The sequence below is a fragment of the Parambassis ranga genome, chromosome 3 (assembly GCF_900634625.1).
Source record: "Parambassis ranga chromosome 3, fParRan2.1, whole genome shotgun sequence".
NCBI classification, from domain to species: Eukaryota; Metazoa; Chordata; class Actinopteri; family Ambassidae; genus Parambassis; species Parambassis ranga.
In genome coordinates, this window is record NC_041024.1 from 15,270,894 (window position 1) to 15,288,892 (window position 17,999).

General features: G+C 45.8%; 1 long non-coding RNA gene across 1 annotated transcript; it reads right to left on the minus strand.

Annotated features, from left to right (window-relative positions):
* Positions 1-706: 706 nt before the first annotated feature.
* LOC114432876 (uncharacterized) lies at positions 707-2,259 on the minus strand. Its single transcript, XR_003670327.1, has 2 exons — positions 1,915-2,259; positions 707-1,315 (listed from the first exon to the last, which is right to left on the minus strand). It is a non-coding gene; the product is annotated as an uncharacterized LOC114432876 (long non-coding RNA).
* Positions 2,260-17,999: the final 15,740 nt, after the last annotated feature.

The window sequence follows — 17,999 nt, forward strand, 5'->3', positions numbered from 1 at the left end:
GGGTGGAGTCACACCAGAGCAGATAAGAAAACCTCCAACGATAGCTTGCGGGGGGGCTGAAATGAAATGAATATCCTGATCTAGATCTGACTGTTGGGGTATGTTGTCATCAGAAACCAGCATCTTCATCTTGAGAGCAGTTTGGACCCTCTATGGTCTCATCTGAAGTTCAATGGGACAAAGGAGAGAGTGACAGGGTCTGCAAACCACACTCCACAGTCAGTTTGGCACATGGCTATTCAAGGTGGAGGGAGGGAGAATATGCTTAGCTGTTTTGTCAGAAACACACTGATTCTTTTACTATAAGGGTAAAAATGAATAGGTGTATTATTGTATCCACATTTGGAATGAGCCACTTTGAATACTGTGTATGTCATGCGAGTAGTCAAATCTATAATGCAACACTGCTCTCTGCTGTTCAAGTTTGGGCATGCTGGACACACAAAATCTGTGGCCTAAATAATAGAAGTATGCATCAAACTCCAAATATTAAGATATTTGTGTTGCATTTTAAAATTTTGCATCACATTTTTGTCTTACTTTTGCATATAAGTTTGCACTCAATTCAAAGGGCACCACCCAGAATACAGTCTGTGACCATAATATTTTAAATTAATTAATCAATATTAAATTAATGATTAATTGAATCCTTCCCACATCAAAGGCTCTCATAGTTCAAAAGAATATGCAGAGCAACAACTTGGTCTAAAGGATAATATATTTAATGCCTGATCTACAGAGTAGGTCAAAATGAGATTAAATACAGAGTAGCCTACATATAAAGGTCAAGACGAAATAAAAAATTAAGAAATAAAAGAACTAATGAAATGAATGATGTGGGAGTGATGGTGATGAAGCAAATGTGGTTAATGTTTGTAACGCACTATGGGGCTAGGGGCCTGACTGCGGCCATAGATGTAATTAAGCGACAGAAGTAGGTTCGGCTATGGAGCCTAAGTGTGTGAATAAGACACCAAACAACAAAATAGAGCTCAAATAAATATATTATTATTATGTAATAGCAGTAATAGCAAGTTATGAGCTATTATAATAAATGTATATATTACTATGGTATATATATAAACAGGTATTCAATAATGATATTCACAATAAGTAGTCAAAACTGTGATGACAGAAGGCAGTTCAGTCCGGAGAGAATAGTTCATTCAATGTTCCAAAGGAAAAAAACTTGAGTTCAAGAACAAAAATGGGGAAAACTCAAATAGGTCCGTAGTAATCCTACCGCGTCGCAGCGGTGATCGGGCAGCTCGCCATCTTGAACTCGATTTCAACTAAAGGAAAAAAAAAACCTGACCTAAACAAGGTCAAACACACAAATTAAAATTCAGTATGAATTGAATAATTTTCCATCAAGAAAGTAAATAAATACATTCATAAATAACAATAAATAATGCTAAATAAATAATACCATTAATGCTATTAGTCATACAGCATGTACTTAAGTTATCTTGATGATAACATTTAACACATATGTATCAATCATTCAAGTTTCAAGCTAATAGTAGTGCACTTTATAATAAATCAAATTAAATTAGCAATAAGCTAATCTCAGGTTCATAACATTTAAATGTCTAGGCAAACAAACAATTTGTTTGTGCATGTCAATTGGTCAATACAGAATTACCATATGCCGTTTTGGCTTTAACCAGAAAAGTAACAAAAACAATACAAAACGAACAAAACAACCAGTAATAAAGTATTCAGTCAATACTTCAATACTATGCCTAACGTTCGGCCATAAAAGTAACAAAAATAGCACGGTCTATAATAAAGACCGATATAAACAGCGTTAGCTACGCTGGCTTAGCGGTTAGCCTAAAGGCTTTTAAATGGGCGACCGCGGCACCGCATTCAGTAACAAAACAAAGTTTGCAGTCGTAATAACTGACTCACCGCTGAGTGGATATTCACGGAGATGAGGTAGGTTCAATCGGCGGGGTTTGTTTGGGTTATGAAGCAGTTTAACCATTAATTTTTCCCGAATGCTAACCGGAGCACGCCAACCACAGGGACAGCAGCAGCCATGGAGCAAGAGGAAATCCGGAAGTGCGGGGTTGTGCCCCGGAACTTATAGGAAACACACCCTGCCACAATAAAGTGGTGACAGGAAGTGAGATGCTCTATGTTACGCGGGTTACAGGGTCCCCCCCTGATCTCATGTACGTCCTCGGACATGAACCAGGCTGGCAGCGAATAGCTGGCTGGCTGGGACGTGAAAGCATCTCATCTTCCTCTTCTTCCTCAAGGGCAAAGGAAAAAGCAGATAATAATAATAATAATGCAGAATAAATAAACTGGCATTGCATTAATTTTAGTGTGGTCATTGAGGCCTAAACTGCAATATATCCACATACCTTTTTATAAGATATCATAAAATAATAAAATATTAATTGTATGCAAATGTAAATTTAAAAGATGCACAAATATACGTAACATACAACTATTCGTAACTATGGAATTTCAAAGAAGTTGTCATGGTGACAGGCAGTGGCTATATAACCTGCTAACCGTTTATAAAACAAACAAACACAACCTGTGGAGGCTGCATCAGAGCATTAGAGCAGCGACTCGAGGAGCACTACTCAGCATCGGAGGACATCGACCACCAACTACAAAGTGTTCGCTAACTCCGGTTCAGCTAACACTTGGAGCATCAACGACACCTGACAAAAAATCTCCTGAACACCAGAATTTATTATTTTTTTTTTTCATTTTTCTCATGGCCTCCAGAAGACCCCCCCCGCGAGCCCCCTGCTCTGGAGGAGAGCAGTGGTAGGACTGAAAACAGTTTCTTCTCTTTTCATGACAAATCAGTGATTTCGCTCGATAAAAGCACTTAAAAGTATCATCGCGTTATGTATGTGTGACGTTGGTATGTTTAATTAGATGTTTACATTTTACATGTTGCCACTAATAAGATGGTTTATTGAGACATATACATAAATATGTGTGTTCTGCTGTTATCACTGTTACTCTGCTTTGGTTCAGATGCTCTGTGCTTAAATAACAACCAGCACAGTCAATATTTTATTTTATGCGTTGTAGCACATCTGTAGGTATTTTGTGTGGTAAAAGAGTTTAGGTAAAAAGTAGTGCAATATTTAATACATATGTTTCTCATGTCAAACATCTGAAACAAAAGCCTGCTGCAGTCTTTCATCTATAGTCAGCTGTGTTCCTGTCCAATCTCATGGAGTCATTCTCATGTTCTCATCTCGTCAACACCAGCTCCTTCTTATTTTGAACTTTTTCGTGTGTTTTTCTTTCTCCTCAGAGGACATTGGCGTGGTCATCGAGTGTCCCCCAGGAGACCTCCCTGAGGTCATCTGGATTATTGAGGACGAGGAGGAGGAGGAGGAGGCGGAGGTGGAAGTGGAGGAGGTAAAGAAGGAGGAAGAGGAGGCGGAGGTGGAGGAGGAGGAGGAGGAAGAGGAGGAGGAGGAGGAGGAGGAGGAGGAGGAGGAGGACAACAACTGGGAGGAGTGGGTGACGTGGGAGGAGGAGGAGGACAATGACGACTGGGAGGAGGAGAAGGATGACAGCGACAATGGCTGGGTGGAGTGCGAGGAGGACGAGGAGGAGGATTCTGGCTATGGCACTTTGACCGAGTCCTCTGAACACTCTGAGGATGAGGATGATTGGGATGGCATGAGACCTCTTTCTTCTGTCCAGCAGGACTTGTCAGAGGACCTGTCTGAGACTGGAAGACCTGAGAGTCCAAATGACGTCCCCACTGCTCACTCCCCTAGTGTTCCAGAGCGGTATGACAGATTCAGACACTTGGTCGGGCCTGGTGTTCCTCAGGTCAAGCGTGGCTTTGGGAGCTTACTTTGTTCCACTGAGGAGCCAGCTGCTAAGCAACTGAAGTTGGATCTTCCTCAGGACTCCATCAGGACAGATGTTGATGTTATGTGTGACGTTGGTATGTTTAATTAGATGTTTACATTTTACATGTTGCCACTAATAAGATGGTTTATTGAGACATATACATAAATATGTGTGTTCTGCTGTTATCACTGTTACTCTGCTTTGGTTCAGATGCTCTGTGGCTTAAATAACAACCAGCACAGTCAATATTTTATTTTATGCGTTGTAGCACATCTGTAGGTATTTTGTGTGGTAAAAGAGTTTAGGTAAAAAGTAGTGCAATATTTAATACATATGTTCCTCATGTCAAACATCTGAAACAAAAGCCTGCTGCAGTCTTTCATCTATAGTCAGCTGTGTTCCTGTCCAATCTCATGGAGTCATTCTCATGTTCTCATCTCGTCAACACCAGCTCCTTCTTATTTTGAACTTTTTCGTGTGTTTTTCTTTCTCCTCAGAGGACATTGGCGTGGTCATCGAGTGTCCCCCAGGAGACCTCCCTGAGGTCATCTGGATTATTGAGGACGAGGAGGAGGAGGAGGAGGAGGAGGCGGAGGCGGAGGTGGAAGTGGACGAGGAGGAGGAGGAGGAGGAGGAGGAGGAGGCGGAGGTGGAAGTGGAGGAGGTAAAGAAGGAGGAAGAGGAGGCGGAGGTGGAGGAGGAGGAGGAGGTGGGGGAGGAGGAGGAGGAGGAGGAAGAGGAGGAGGAGGACAACAACTGGGAGGAGTGGGTGACGTGGGAGGAGGAGGAGGAGGCGGAGGTGGAAGTGGAGGAGGTAAAGAAGGAGGAAGAGGAGGCGGAGGTGGAGGAGGAAGAGGAGGCGGAGGTGGAGGAGGAGGAGGAGGAAGAGGAGGAGGAGGAGGAGGAGGAGGAGGACAACAACTGGGAGGAGTGGGTGACGTGGGAGGAGGAGGAGGACAATGACGACTGGGAGGAGGAGAAGGATGACAGCGACAATGGCTGGGTGGAGTGCGAGGAGGACGAGGAGGAGGATTCTGGCTATGGCACTTTGACCAAGTCCTCTGAACACTCTGAGGATGAGGATGATTGGGATGGCATGAGACCTCTTTCTTCTGTCCAGCAGGACTTGTCAGAGGACCTGTCTGAGATTAGTTATTATATGTTTTTTATTGTATTGGTGCTGGCCACATGTAGCAGCAGAAGTTTGCCATATTAACAGATCTATTAGTGCGTCACAAGGAGGAATATTACAAAATGTATTGCTTCTGTGGGATTTGCTTGTGAATGAAAGGACTCGCCTGGAAATGTCCTTTAATTACATTTAATTCATCACCAATAATTGCATTATGAATACAAGTGTGTACTTGTATTCTATATTTGAGCTCTTTTTACCATCTCTTTTTCTTTTTACTGTTTATTATTATTCTTAATACAAAAGTTAAAGTTCATAACAGTATTTACAAGTAGTCCTGGTTACAGCTTTACAGGTGCAAAAATGATCAAATGTATGCTTGAAAAAAAAATAATATAAGGTGTTTCACTATGGATGATACAAGCCACCTCCACACATACACCCTCGATGGACACAGGCCGCAGGTGGGGGTATGGACCTCCAGAAGTCGACCACCATCTCTTTAGTCTTGATGGTGTTGAGTTGCACATGGTTTGACCTGCATCCGTCAGGCTCCTGTACTCCTCCCCTGTCCATATACACCCCACAATGACTGTGCCATCACAGACCTTCTGCATATGACACAAGGACCAAGGAAAGCATTCTTCCCTATGTGGCTCCCATGCTACTGACCACAAACCTCTCTCTAGTTCACTGTCTGCACACACTAATACACACACACACAGCACATATGCAGAGGGCTTGGTGACTGACAGAGTTGTAGTGATTTTTACCTTTTTACCACAAGAGGGCATCAAGCCTCTGTTCACTGAATATTAATGAGGGAGATTTAAAGACTGAAGGCTTCATGTTTTTTTTTATAAATAGGGAAGCAATTTTTGTAGTTTTCCAAATACGTATCTAAATGCCCTGGCCTGCCAATGCACATTCACAATTATTGTATTAATAAATCTGTTCTCATTCAGTTCACAGAGTCTCTCATGATTGAAATATTTTTATACTTTAACAGAGTGTTGTGGTGCAGGGGCGCCGATTCATGTTTCTGCTGGTGGGTGCTCGCCATGCTTGCGTGACTCGAGTCTGTAATGATAGGCACCTAACATTACAGGTCCTGTATAAAGCCAACCAGTTAATTCCCTCAGGCATCTGGGCTTTTGAGCAAACTCCACAGGAACATGAGGACGTCTTTCCAATCATTTTACAGACTTTCTTTCTATGTTTGCAGGTATTTTGAAATTTAGAGGACCCCTGAGCCAGATGTGTAACATTCACCTAACAACACCTAAACAAACCAAATGCATATAATCTAATAGAAACTGCAAAACTATGCCAACACTGCTGCCTTGAAATTAATGTGGCCCCTCTTGATGATGACTTTCATCCACCATATAAGAACCCTAAAAACCCTGGCAACAACCCTTATTATAACTAGGAAAAAGGTTTGATTGCTGCAGCTGAAGCATTGCTTTGAATGCTGATGTGAAGGATTGCTCTGAATTGCTGGAGAATCAGAGAAATTCAGAGCTTTGTATGCCTCTGTGTGTCAGCTGTCACCATGGTAACAGCAGAGGAGACCTCAAAACCACTCCAACTTTGACAGACTGGCATGCGGAAACGATTCGAAATTAGAAAACTCTGAATACAAGTTTGATAGAGCAGCATCTGATGAGTGTATTAAGACTAAAATGGAGTCTGTAGCTTGAAATTACAGAGATACATTTGACAGATGACCCTCATTGAAGGGCCCTCTCATAGACTCCTATGTTAAAAATGACACCGAAATTGCTTAATGTTTGAAAAACTATAATTTTGTTTAAAAAACTTGTTGACCTGGAATGTCCTTGAGGTGAACTGTGAGGTGAACATTTGATAGTTGAATGGCTGAAATCGGTCTGTATGCTGACGATACGCTGTGCCAAAAAACGTACTGAAGAATAAAAAAGGAAGAAAGAGGGTGAAGAACAATAACGGCAATCAAACTAATTACCAAAGCCAAGCAACAAGCATGTAGCTCTGGTGCAGCGGTGTCCCCAGTGCGGAAGTGAAAAACGTTTCCGGAAGTGAGCTTTATTGCCGCCAGGTGCCGCATGGCGTGGTCTCCTTCGCTTGTTTTCTGGCTGTTAGCATAGACCGCCGAGTTATGCCACTGAGAAGTCCTTAGCTGTGCCTGTTTATTATTTAATATGTTTTGAGCTTAAATATTTAAATAAAATACGTTTAAGTTAAAACAATACGCTTCACATATATATAAAATATCATCCAAGTTGGTAGGTGTGGAAATATATGGTCAAAATATATGTTTGTTTGCACATATGGTAAATGTGTATGGTTGCTCATAGATCGAGACCTCTGACTGAGGCCATAAAGTATTCTGATGTTTAATGGTTAGTTTAGAAATTCGAACTGCAAACCCCTTAGTTGACCCAAAGATGAAAACACAAGCTTGCCAAGAGATAAGATATACTCAAGGTCGTAGCAGGAGGACCTGTGAGAATACACACACACACTCACATCAAAGATGTGAGTGGGAGAACTTCAATGTCTTTTAAGTTTCGTATACGCCCTCCACCTTGTGATTATTGAATATGCATGTTTCACTGAAAAACATTACCTTTTATGCCTATCTATGTAAATGTAACCACACCTTGTTGTCAGATTAATAAAACGAGCCTAATGCATGGGACAGACAGAATGCAAATGGTCAGCTGCTGGAGCAGATCGAGGGGTCTGTATTGAGCTGTGCATTCTCCCTTTATAAAGGCGAAACTGAAACTGATCAGTACTGGTTTTCATTCAATGTTCTGTGCATCGGGGACGGAGTCTGGGAATCCGGGGTGACAAGATCAGGTCACAACAATTTCGGGGCTCAGTCCGGGATCAAAGACAAAAATCATCCTCAGATCCATCAATTGAACACAGGGGCCGATTACGAACAGACAGAGGACACGTGCCATGGCAACAATAAGGTAAGCAGACCTTTTATATCTGCATTGACTACTCTAAAATGTAACGTGTCCCGAGTCTTAGTAGTAATCTGTCTGTAAAAGTGAAAAGAACATTGACTGAATGAATTTAAGAGAATAACTGTAAGTGAATGAATTATGACTACAGTGAATTAACAATAACCGTAAGTGAATGAATTATGACTACGGTGAATGAGTAATGACTACAGCTGTTTAAGAGATAAGTAAATGATGCCTGCAGAGGATTAAGAGAATTTAAGAGAAAAAGGGGTAGCAGAAAATCCTGAGTGTGGCAACTCCACCGGTGCTCTGACGAGAGGCCGGAAAAGCTGGGTTTGAGGCCCGGGGCTTGAGGAACCCTAAATCACTACAGAAAAGAGAGAAAAAGGAACAAGACCAGGCAAAAACACATGGTATGAATGTTGGACTGACTGGAAACTGAACAATGACCGCACTAGTTAGGCGGGAGTTGTAGTAAGTCTACAGGCTTCCAAATTACAGATATATAAGATTCTGGTGTCACGGACAGAGGCTAGTCTCGAATCCATTGGACTGAGTACCAGGGACACAGCGTGCCATATTTCTCAGACGGCCAGAATCTAGAAAAGAAAGGAATACTGAGACTCATAACTGTGAGTCGTCTGAGATAAAGACGACAAGACCAGAGAGTAGAGAATAAATAATGAAATAACTGTGAGCCGTTCTTACACTGGACGGCAAGACCAGAGAATAAGTCCTGTGAGTTCATGAAGCACCCCTAAAGAGAAACAAAGAGAAGTGAAGATACAGTACTGACACACACACAGAGCGCGCAGTATAAATGGGTAAAGCATGAGTGTGGAATGTGTATGAATGCCAGAGACGAGGTGAACTGAAGCAGCAGCACTGCTGGAAACCTTAATTGGTGTAAACATAAAGCAGTGGCCTGTTGAAGTAGGTTCACTCACGAACTGGATTAGTGTTTTTGTTGTGCACATACTTTTGTATATATTTCTGATGTGAACATAGTTTGTGAACTTTTCTAACAACATAGTTTTGTTAATTCTTCAGAGCACAGTTTTGCAAATAACACAAACTTATTAAGCTTTAGTTTTTAATTTTCACGTAATCACATGACTGAGACTTTGATGACTGACGACATGGACGGAGATTTTAACAGAGACACTGTTGATGATGGGTGGGGTCCGAACAGCCCACTAAAAACAGTAGAAGCTCAACTGATTATTTAGAGAAAGCGCTGCATCAGGCTTTTGACTCTAAAACCGCATCAGAAGAGATGACTCAGATGAGGGAGGCAGTCATTAATTGTTGGGAGAAATAGGCCGTGGCATGAAAGATAGAGGTTGTTTACAGAAGGAGTTTTGGAGAAAGGAGGGTGAAGCGAAGGCAGAGAGGGAGAAGGCCAGGAAGAGTGCAGAGCAGTGTGGTTGGTCTAAGAAAGGGAGATTTAAGAGGGAGCAGGAAAAAGCAGAGGAAAAGAGAGCTCAGTGGGTGCGATGGGCTTTGATAGGTCAGGGTGTAACTCACCTCATGACTGAGAAGCCCCAAAACACAGGATGACAAAGCAGAAAAACATAAGGATCCCCCACCGTATACACCACCCCCCTCCTACTGCAACCACCATCCTCTCATTCATCTGCTGGATTATATCCAGTTTTACAAATAACTCAAGGCACACTGGCCATAACAGACACGCCTGATTCCCCTGAGGCGTGGTCTGATGACAGCTCTCACACGTCCCAAGTGAGTAGTGTGTCTGCTTTACCCTCGGGAGTTAGCACCCGTGAAGGGCCTCCAGAGGTCCCTGACCTCTCACCTTTCCAGCTGCGAAAGGAGAGAGAACCGAGCTGCGACAGAGCACTATGTGTTGCAGCTGAAGCCCCGCTGTCACACAGAATACAGACACCAGACATTGTGAACACAAAGCAGGGAGAAATAGACAAGGTGCAACAGTTGCAGGAAGAATTAAAGGAGTTGCGGGCTGCTATAGCTCAGGACTTAACACCACACACATATGCACACGCTAACCCCCAATTTGGAGACGCTACACTTCAGGTGGGAGGCGTGTGGAAAGACGGATCACAGGAAGGGAGGACAGCTGGAGTTCAGATGCAGGTCGAGGGTGTTTGGTCCGCGGAGCAGGGAGACATGTTTGATTTATTACAGAGACAGGCCAAGGCTACTGAGGAGTGGTTGAAAACACATGAAGCTGAACACTTAGCACACAGAAGCAGAACACACCGCATGACAACTAGATCTCAAGGACATGATAATACACAGACACTCAACCATCAGTTACCACTGATTCAAACTGAACACCAGATCAAATATCGTCCATTCCCACTAGGTGATGTACAGGCACTAGTGGATAAATTACCTCCAGTGGCCGAAGGTGGAGCAATGTGGCTGAGTCAACTTGACAGTCTGACAGCAGGCCACAGACTCGCTCTAGGTGATTTTCGGGCCGTTATTTCTAGGTGTCTTACAGCTTCAGAAGTGAGGGACATAGAGGAGGACGCCGCCACTACTAGACAGAGAGATGACACACCTTTCACTCAGGTCAGCACTGAAATAGGCAGAGCACTAAGAAATAAATATCCTCTGCCTGCTGGAGCCGCCGTTCCCACTTTGAAATGGGACCCCAAGACCCCAAATGGGTGCCCAAGAGGCAGCACAAGCTGACAGTAAGGATGTCCAGGATTGCAAGCACAATTATTGAAACTGCAATTGACTGAGGCCAGACAGAAGGCCAATGACAAAAAAGAAAGATAAAAATAATAAGTCATGGTTGTCACTGAAAGCTCTGACGCACCTCCTGGCACACCTTGGGTGCCTCCACCACCTTATTCTCCTGATTATCAGCAGCCTACGGGGTCCTACAGGGGGTACGGATCAGGGAGGGGCAGATGGAAAGGCAGGAGCGGAAGGGGTGGAACACTTAGGGGACAGCCGAGGGGAGACCCAGGTCGTGACCGCTGCTATTACTGTGAGGAGTTGGGACACTGGGCCAAAGACTGTCCACACAGACAGGGACCGTATGCCCGAGGACGTGCAGCGTCTGGTCCACGGAGGGCTTCCTCCCGCCCCCCAGGACCTCCATTCACTGGACAGTTTCCTGTTCTCCGGCTGGGAACAGTGGGATTTTGACTTCTCACAACAATGCCACGCCCCACAGAGCAGCTCAGATTACATCGTTACGGCAGATCCGATGTTATCTATGCAAGTAGAGGATGAGACACTGCCTTTTCTGGTGGATACTGGCGCCACCTGTTCTACATTGTTTCACTCATCTTCTATGGAACTGTCCAGCAACTCTATCACTGTGATGGGCTTCTCTGGGGATAAACAGACTCTGCCTATAACCACTCCCATGACTGCTCAGCTGGGACATCAGACTGTTTCACACTGTTTTGTACACTCACCTCTTCTGCCTCTGAATATACTGGGGAGAGACTTGCTGATTAAGTTTGGAGCATCTATTTGTGCGGCCCAGACGGGCTGACAGTGACACTGCCGGACGGCACCATGTTCCACTGTAATGTTGCAGACACAGGCGGACAATATCTGATGAGACCTGTGACTGACCCATGTGCTGACATCTACTGGGGCATGTTACATCCTGAAACTCCCCAGAACCCAGGAATCCTCTCTGCCTACCTGCAGTGGAAGCCCTGGATAGCCCAGGTCGAACCATATGTTTCTCCCCCTGACCCCCCTCATGTGACTCTGTTTTATGACAGGCAGCAAACTGATTGGTACCATGAGAAGTTTGCGCACTCCCTAGAGGGACAGGACTGGTCTATTACAGTCCGAGACATTTTTGTGGCACCTGAGGGTGTGGCAGCCGGTGTGGACCTCACTCCAGAACAAATGTCTTGGTACATGATGAGTGACGAAGGGCATCCCCACGTCTCATTAGCTGTACATCCAAACCACCAGGCCAAAGAACTAGGTGGCATGGTTAAACGTGCCATGGGGCAATCAGACTGGCAACCCACACCTTTACCTCAAATCATGTATTCTCCATCTGCTAAAGCATACAAAATAACTGTTTCAATTATGAACACTGTCACTCTGGCACATGAACTGCTTGCTAGACATCATGGTAGAGAGAAAACTGATCATCCTCTGGCACAGGCTGTGATTGACAGCTTGCCACCACGTTTATGGGCAGACGGTCCCACTGATGTGGGTCTGGTGGACTGTGAACCTGTGACGTTTCAGATTAACACACCAGGTCCTTTATGGATACCACAGTATCCACACAAGCCAGCAGCCGGAGCTGGCATTGCAGATACCATTCATGGACTCTTTGAAAATGGTGTGCTGGAACTCTCTCACTCAGATTGGAACACTCCCATCCTACCTGTAGAAAAGAAAGGGACAGATAAATATCGCATGGCACATGATCTGAGGGACATTAACGCTGCACTGTCAACCCCCACGGTACCAGTTCCGAATCCATACGTGGCATTGGCCCAACTGGATCCTTCACAGAGCTGGTTCACCTGCATAGATTTAGCTAATGCTTTCTTTTGTCTCCCTCTGGCACCTGAATGCAGAGACATTTTCTCATTCACATATCAGGGAACGCAGTATCGCTACCCCAGGCTACCTCAAGGTTTTGCGCTCTCCCCCGGTACTTTTAATCAGGTTTTGAAACAGATACTCAGTCACTGCACCCTCCCAGAAAACACTACACTCATTCAGTACGTTGATGACCTTCTTATCGCAGCTCCAACGGCAGCATTCTGCCTGGATGCCACGCAGGCTGTTTTGCAACATCTGGCCACAGCTGGTTTTAAGGTCAGCAAATCTAAACTCCAATTAGTCAGGAAACAAGTTGCTTTCTTAGGACGCTATTGTTTCACAAAAGGGAGTCAGCATATCGCCTTCACACAAATCTACCATTTTGCATCATCCGCGTCCTGATAAGTGAAGGACATGCTCTCATTTCTCGGTCTGACTGGCTACAGTAGAAACTTTGTTGCTAACTACACTGGCCTCACACAACCTCTCAGAGACCTTGTCAAAGAACATGGCATGCGTAATGTGTCAGCTCGCCTAAATTGGACGCAGGCCGCGGAACAAGCATTCATTACTCTTAACAATCTTTGGCCACTGCAGCAGAACTAGCCACCCCTGACTACACTTTACCTTTCTATTTGGATGTCTCTGGAACGGATGCCTGCATCAATGGCATCCTGTTCCAGAGAAAAGGGGGAGAGAGACTAATACTGATGTACATCAGTGTCCCCCTGGACAACATGGGAAAAGACACCCTCAGTGCACACAACACGCAGCAGGAATAGCTAAGCTAATTCAAAAACCGCACACATGGTCATGGGACACCAGCTGTATGTACTGACACACATAGTGTAGTGGCATACTGTGAACTCAGAGACATTCACACTCACCTCATTGAGACAGAGGAGGTTGAGCAAGATTTAGAAGCACCAAACATCACCTTCACACATGAGGGCATCAACATGGCAGACCAGATAGGAACAGGAGAGCCACACACATGCACAGAGAGGGTGATTAGGGAAGAAAAGGTCAGAGTCGATTTACAAGCCACACCTCTTTCAGAGGCCAGAAATCTGTTCACAGATGGGTGCTGTTTTAGACATGACACAGAAGGACTCAGAGCAGAATACGCAGTTGTTGAAGACACGGGAAGAAATGGGAACACTGAAAGCAGAAAGATTAGAGGGACAGCAGTCAGCGCAGAGAGCCGAGGTGAGGGGCAGTGATTGAGGCACTAAAGATAGGTCAAGGGACAGGACATCAATGTTTTTTACTGACTCAGCATATGCGGCAGGAGCAGTGCATGTGGAATTAGGGCAATGGCTGAGAGCAGGTTTTCTCACTGCAACTAACAAACCTATACGGCATGAGGCTGAAATGAGAGAGCTTGCTGAAGCTCTGTTGTTGCCTAGCAAAGTGGCTGTGATTAAGTGCAAAGGTCATGGAGCAGGAACTGACAGGGTCACAAGAGGAAACAATGCAGCAGATCAGGCAGCAAAACAGGCAGCAGGCTATGTTGAGCGAATGATTTTTATGTGTTCAGAAACAGACTTGCCTCCCCCTGTTGATTGGACTGATTTGATGCAATTGCAAAACAAAGCCTCTCCACAGGAAAAAACACTGTGGAAAGCTAGAGGGGCGACTGACACAGGAGGAGTATGGAGAGGGGCCTGACGGACGCCCCATACTGCCACCTGGACTGAGACAGACTGCCATGGAGGAAGCGCATGGGGTAGCCATGTGGGAGTGGCACAGATGATGAAAAATCTTGAGCACTGGTGGCACCCCTACATGAAAGACATGGCTCAGTATTTGATCAGAACATGTGACCAATGTCGTAGATACAACCCCAGACCGACTATCAAACCGGAAATTGGAAAATATCCTCTAGAGACCAAGACAGGTAGAGAAATAATCATTGACTACACTGACATGGTTGACTCTGTGAGAGGATACAGATACATTTTGATGTGTGTTGATGCATACTCAGGATGGCCAGAAGGACAGTAAAACAGTCATTAAGTTTCTGATTAACACCTACATTCCCAGACATGGTTTTCCTGAGAAAATCAGATCTGACAATGGCACACACTTCAAAAATAAAGACCTCCAGCAGGTGGAGGCAATGCTGGGACTTAAACATGCCTTTGGTACAGTTTACCACCCACAGTCTCAAGGCAAAGTTGAGAGAATGAATCAATCCATCAAACACAAATTGGCCAAAATCTGTGCACAGACAAACATGAATTGGCTGGATGCATTACCTTTAGCCCTAATGTCTATCAGAAGTTCAGTAAATCATTCTACAGGACTGACACCACATGAATTGCAGACAGGAAGAGCTTTTCCAGGACCACATTCTAAACTTCCTTTGATGCAACATGATGATCAGATGTTAACTTCTAAAGCTTATTTCCACGAACTGCAGGGTTTGGTGACCAACTTTTCCAAGCAGGTACAGGACCGACATCCAGCAGCTGCCAGCGGGGTTCCGCCTGAGGCTGACTGGGTGCTTCTGAGGGTCATCAAACGAAAGTGGTCGGAACCAAGGTGGAGCCGGTCCCTACCAAGTGACGGAACGCACCTCTCACAGCGGTTCGGCTGAGAGGAAAGGGGGACACCTGGTATCACTGGAGCCAGTGCGCAGGCGCAGAGGAGCCTCAACGCTCTCTACAGGACGTCCAAACTGATCTGAGGGCACAGAAGTCTGAATCGGCTGATTCAGACACAGATCCTGTCACAAAAGGGGCAGAATAATCCCCTGACAGAGATCAACAGTGGGGCAACAGTGGCGCAGTGGGATAGCAACCGGAAGGTTGGTGATTCGATCCCAACTCCTCCCTAGTCACTGTTGTGTGTTCTTGGGCAAGACACTTCACCCTAGCCTGTGGCGCGCCTTGCTAGTCATTGTATGACACTGCTTGTGCAGCAGCCATAACGAATTTCCCTCTGGGATTAATACAGTATCTAAAATAAAAATAAAATCATTACAGGACTCTTTCGTTAGCTTCCGGCGCGGCCTCGCGGTAGCAGCCAGCCAGCACACCGCGGGTGTATTAAGTTGTTTTTCGTAATTTATTTCTACTCTAAACACTGTACTTCGTACCAAATCGAAGTATAAGCGGTCAGGCACTTCAATAATGCGTCTTTTTCGGACTTTCTTCGTGGTCTTCATCGCTTTTGGAGCACTTTTATCATGCCGCGTCTCGGCCGTGACGGAAACACGCCAGGGCTCCATTGTTTACACCAGGGATCAGCTGATGAGTCTCCAGCACAGCGGGATGTATGGCCAGCGACACGAAATCCCCAAAGAACTAAGAAGGAAACAACGTGGAAGCAGAGGGGGCAAAAGAAGACAGCTGAGAAAAGAAGATACAAGCCGTATCTTCCTTCTATCGTCATGGGTAATGTTAGATCACTGGGTAATAAGATGGAAGAGTTAACATCTCTCACAAAGAGCGAGTGTGTGTTTCGTGAGGCGCCTGTAATGTGCTTTACAGAGACGTGGCTGCACGCAAACATACCGGACTCTACCGTGAGTTTAGCCGGCTTTCAGTTGGTTCGGGCGGACAGGAACTGCACCGAGAGCGGCAGGAAGAAAGGAGGGGGACTGGCGCTCTACGTGAACAACCGGTGGTGCAGCCCGGGACACGTTACGGTAAAGGAGCGTGTGTGCAGCCCGGACATTGAACTGCTAGCGGTGAGTCTACGTCCGTATTATTTGCCCAGAGAGTTCTCTCACACCATTGTACTCGTTGTTTACATTGCTCCCTCGGCTGAGGCGTCGCGGGCTACTGCCGTCATCAGCTCTGTGACCGCGAGGCTTCAGACCCAGCACCCTAATGCCTTCATAGCGATTTCTGGTGATTTTAACCATGTTAATCTGAAATCAACTCTGCCCACTTTCAAGCAGTTTGTGGACTGCAAAACAAGAGAAAATAAAACTCTAGATTTACTGTATGCTAATGTTAAAGAGGCATACAGCTCCATAGCTCTCCCTCCCTTGGGCAGATCAGACCATAGCCTAGTCCACCTCAACCCCAGTATATACCAGCAGTACAGCGGCAGCCGGTGACCACCAAAACTGTACGGAGGTGGACACCGGAAGCCCTGGAGACCCTGCAGGGATGTTTTTGAGGTGACTGACTGGGATGTGTTCTGTGACACCCACGGTGAGGATGTAGACACACTCACAGACTGTATCACAGAATATGTTAATTTTTTGCACAGATTCTCTAATCCCCACCAGGTCAATACACTGCTTTCCAAACAATAAACCATGGGTGACAAAGGACATCAAGGCATCACTCAACAGAAAGAAGGACAGCCTTCTTGAGTGGAGACAGAGAGGAGATGAGGAGGGCCCAGCAGAGGTGAGGGAGAAGATTGGAGAGGGCAAGGAGTAGCTACAGGAGGAAGCTGGAGAGCCAACTTGCCCGGAACAACTTGAGGGAGGTATGGAGTGGGCATGCGAACCATCACCGGCCACAATAGGATCTCCGACCAGCTGATGGATGGAGATCTGCCAGGAGGCCAACCAGCTGAACCTGTTCTTCAACAGGTTTGATAGTCCACTCCCTGACCATCCTCCCCCTCCCCCTCCCTGTGATGCACCATTAACACCTGTCGATAACAACAATGTACCTCCTCCTCCCCCTCCCCCTAACCATACTAACCAGTTTCACCTCCCCATCAATAACATCACCCTGCCCCCCCTTACCCCACCTTCCATTAACAACCCCCCCCCCCCCCCCCATCAGATCTCTCTCTCTGCTCTTCTGTGTCCACTCACCACAGAGGATGTGAGGAGGGAGTTCAGTTGACTACGACCGGGAAAAGCTGCAGGACCGGACGGACTCAGCCCCAGAGTACTCAGGGACTGCGCCACACAGCTGTGTGGGGTCTTCCAGCACATCTTCTCCCTGAGTCTGAGCCTGATGACTGTCCCTGCCCTGTGGAAGACAACATGCCTTGTTCCTGTGCCCAAGACCAAACATCCAAGCACACACAGCGACTACAGACCAGTTGCTCTGACTTCACATGTGATGAAGTCTCTGGAGAGGCTGGTCCTGAAACCACCTGCGTGCTGTTGTGGAAACCATCGCTGGACCCCCTGCAGTTTGCTTTACCAGCCCGTATTGGAGTGGAGGACGCCATCATCTACCTGCTGCACAGAGCACACACCTACTTGGAGGAGGCAGGTAACACTGTTAGAATCATGTTCTTTGATTTTTCCAGTGCGTTTTAACACCGTGCAGCCTGCCCTTTTGAATAGGAAGCTCCTGGACATGCAGGTAGAGACCCCACTGGTCACCTGGATCACTAACTATCTTACAGGTCGACCACAATGTTTGAGGCTGAGGAACACCGTCTCGGACACGATAGTGAGCAGCACGGGGGCACCCCAGGGCACGGTACTGTCTCCATTCCTGTTCACACTCTATACATCGGACTTCAGACACTGCTCACAGTCCTGCCACCTGCAGAAGTTCTCGGATGACTCTGCCATTGTGGGCTGTACCAGCAGA